The 4059-nt window shown below is 37.0% G+C and overlaps 1 pseudogene; it reads right to left on the bottom strand.

Moving 5' to 3' along the window:
* Nucleotides 1-1142: 1142 nt before the first annotated feature.
* On the bottom strand, nucleotides 1143-1846 carry LOC143682073 (olfactory receptor 2F2-like; annotated as a pseudogene).
* Between the last annotated feature and the right edge of the window lie 2213 nt (nucleotides 1847-4059).

Genomic DNA, 4059 nt, shown 5'->3' with positions numbered 1-4059 from the left:
AAACACCTTAAAATTAGTCTAATTAAAGGTTATGAGTAAAAAATTTAATTAAAGCAGTGCTAATGATTTGATTATCTTTAAAAATGTGTTTATTCAATTCTAATGCATGTTGTCATAAAATAAACTAAACCATTAACTCTTAAAACATTATATTATTTTCTATTGACTTGCCTGAGGAATGTGTCTTCTCTTAGATTAAATATGTCTTAGATATTTTACACATTTTTCTCATTGTTCTTTTGCTTATTTTGCTTCCAAAGTTTCAGAGAAAAGTCTGTTGATTTTTCAGACTAAACAATTCTAGCGTTTTCAATGGAACTTGATATATATACACAAATATTTACTTGTTAAACTGTTAATACACAATTTATCAGTGACCAATCTCAATTTTTCCTTGACTAATAAATCCATTGTGTACAAACAAATCTTGGTTATATCCTTACGGGAAAAAAGAAGACATTTCATGGATATTTATCCACTGATTAACTCAATCACTCAGAGTCCTTATAACTACATACAGTAAACCCTGCAGAAAAACTTATCAATCAACCTTGGTCACATCAATTTCATCATATTTCTGCAGAATAGTGACTCACAAAATTACTGTTTGCAGCTACATAAAACATGCATCATTTTAAATGCCCCTTCAAATGTGAAAATGCATTTTATTTCTAAAGGAAACAACATAACTGTTTTTCAGATGTTGAAGAATATGAGTTAGTTGTCTAAGGAAAGATACATGAGTAGGTACATGAATACAATTAATGTGACAAATGAAAAAAGTAAAAAAAAGTTCAATTATTCTCTGGGCAAAGTAATGGTAATTGAGTTATTGTGGGTAGAGCTAATGTGGCAATACTTAACAATGCAGAATAGACTGCTGGGCCATTAAAAGATCCCCCACAGCCCACATCCAAACCCATCCACCCACCCTCCTACCTAGCATCACCAGTAAGTTATGTTATGTCTTTCCTGGTTGCCAGAGCAATGCAATTTATGTCTGTCATATCTGAATTTGGGTGGGAGAACATAGAGGTAAAGCCGTTTTCTCTATTTTCTGTGTGTGATGCTTATGATTCATCAAGTTGTCGATTTTGATGTTAATCCAGAAAATTTCCCTAATAGTCTCTTTCAGGCACCATTCATTTCCTGTTCCTCAGATAGTAAATCACAGGGTTCAGCATAGGTGTCAAGATGGCATAGGAGAAAGATCAGCTTCTCCTGAAGTGCAGAGGGGCCAGAATGGAACTGTATGTAAATGAAAATATCCACACCTTAGGATAGGGCAACCAGTGTGAGATGAGAGGCACAAGTGTGGAAGGTTTACTCTGCTCTCTGAGGATTGGATCTTCAGGATGGAGAAGATGATTTGCATGTAGGACAAGATAACCAGGAAGAAAAGTTATCAGCAAAACAATACTAAAAAACATGATTATGACCTTGTTGGAGGAGGGGTCCACACGAGCCAGTCTGACAATAGTAGGATTTCACAGGATATGTGATCAGAAAATGTGTTTGTGCATGTTGGCAGCTGGAAGGTCATGGCAGGATGCATGAGAGAATTGATGGAGCCACTGACCTAAAATATAATGGACAACCTAGTATACAGCCTTCCACATGGTGGCTGAATATCTCAGTGGGTCACACATTGCCATGGAGCAGTCTTAAGTCATCCTTTTCAGTAGAATAAACTCAATTCCACCCAAGGCCAGGGAGAAAAAAATCATTGATTTGTATAGCTCAGGTATGGGATTATATTAAAATCTGTAAGAAAATGCACTAGCAGCTGAGGGATGCTTGTAGCATAAGAGACATCAAGGGAGATGTTGATGAGAAAGAAATACATAGATATGTGAGATGGGCTATCCAGCCTGATCAGAAGAATATTGAGAAAGTTGCCTAGCACTGTCACCAAGAAGATGACCAAGAGCAGGACAAAAACTGATATCTGAGCGCCCCAGTTAATGGACAGACCAACTAGAAAAAATAACTCACCCCGATCTGGTTCTCTGTTCCCATTTAAAAAGGTGAGGATTATTCATCTACAAAGAGATAACAGATGCTGGAAATCAGAGAACTTGGGAAAGCTTGTATAAATCCTGCCAGTTGTGTTCCATTTCATATCGCCTTGAGGCCCAGATGGCAGGCATAATCCCAATGTGCATTATACCTACATTGCAATAGAGACAGCCAGTGGCCTCTGAAGGACATTGTGGTCTCAGGGAGGCTTAGTGAAGCCTGCAGTCAATGGCGTGAAATTTTTGGATGTCCATGTTTTCCTCAATTTACCTCAAATTCTGAGACTAAGTAAGAAGTGGAGGTGGCAAGATAGGTATAAATGATAAAACATTGAAGAAAATATGCTTAGAAAGTTAAGAAATTACCTTAAATATGTCAACTACACCAAACATCATGAAATGTGTAAATCTATTATACCCCCACCTTGGGGTGGATGAGTTGAACATGTGATTTCCCGTTACATACCTCCCATTGATGTCCAAATTCCAACGTTATTATAATTGGAGATACCTGAAGTAGTTCTGAGGGCTTGAAGAAGGCTTGGAGGCTTTAAGATACTAGAGATCATTCATTTTTGATAAACTTTGATCTTTTCGGAATTTAGTGGGAGAGGGTTCTTTTTCTTTTTCTTTTTTTTTTCAACGTGCTATGTTAAGAACTTAACCCTTGACTATGGGCTCAGAAAAAGCAAGCAAGAATATGGAAGCTTAGAATTTGTAAACATGAAAGGAAGAGAAAGCAAATTTTTAAGGACCCTTCTTTGATTTCTAAGGAGAGAGCAAGGTACAAATTTATGAAGATTTACATTGGAATTATGTGTCCCTTGTGTTTTCTCTTGCTCAGAAAGTGTTTTTTCTTTTCATGAGAAATGATATTATTTATTAGCAATTTTGAACATTAAGCAGAAACACCTTACATTAACGTTTTTCTCTTATTGGACTGACTCAGTCTCATTATTACTCCGTGCCTGGCTATTTGGCTGGCTTGTCTTTTATTGCAGTTAAAAAAATAAAGAGACATAGCAGATAAAGGTGGCAGTGTCTTGGCTAGAACAAACACAATGGTCAGGCTGGGGTGTCTAAGCTGAAAGCTGAAGACTGTTTATGCTTTAACTCATATAATAAAAGTACAAAGACAAATAGTTCCTGAAATTCTCGTCTCAGTCAGTCACCAATATATCATATGAATCTCTTTCTTAGTGTCTACAGTACCTAATATTCCCTTTCAAAAGTTCCTCCTAGTCTACCTTATCATGACAGCACCTCCACCGCCCCTTACTTTTATATCTCCCAACAGTTATCAGTCTAATCAAGCATCTACCTGCCTCAGAACATAAGCCAAAATTCAAATTCTAAGACGTCGGTAAATGTTTCATTTAAAGATCTGTCCGTCTTTATTGAACATAGCAGATCTGCAACAGAAAGTAAATGTCTTTTTCTGCTAATTTAACAAATGTGTACAGGGACAGGTTTTTATTACATAATGTGTTCCTCTGCTGCATTGACCAGACGGCCTAGAGAGCATGCAAGTCCATCACTCACTATGCCCCACCCCCAACCTGCATATCTCTAGCACAGCTCATGTCTCTATAAATGAGTGACAATGTTGTATCCTAGAAAAATATTGAGCCTTGGAGACAAGGGCTCCTCCACATCACTTCTGTTTTATGAGGTCTTGGGCAAGCTATCAGCCTCACAGTGCTTCAGTTTTCTTCATCTCTGAGGTGAAATAACATTGGCCAGTTGAAAGGGTCTTTGATGAAATTTAAAAAGTTGAAGATCTAAAATTCCTACATTACTGTATAAACCATGGCAGGTGCCCATTTGTACTGATAATAAGTTGTTTAACGCTTGATTTTATTCTGTTGATATCTTTCAGAGTCTTATTCCTCCATCTATTCTGGTTTGAGAGTGCAAAATAGAATACATGTCAGAGTGCTTCATAGTTAACCATCTCAGAAAGCCAGGATTTGGTCTTTTCAGCTCTAACAAATTTTCAGGATCTGAAGCTGTCCCTAAACTTGTTTTTCATTGAAGTCAA

The sequence above is a fragment of the Tamandua tetradactyla genome, chromosome 1 (genome assembly GCF_023851605.1).
Source record: "Tamandua tetradactyla isolate mTamTet1 chromosome 1, mTamTet1.pri, whole genome shotgun sequence".
NCBI lineage: Eukaryota > Metazoa > Chordata > Mammalia > Pilosa > Myrmecophagidae > Tamandua > Tamandua tetradactyla.
Note: the sequence above shows the minus strand (reverse complement) of the source record. Positions and strands in the feature narration are given on the sequence as shown.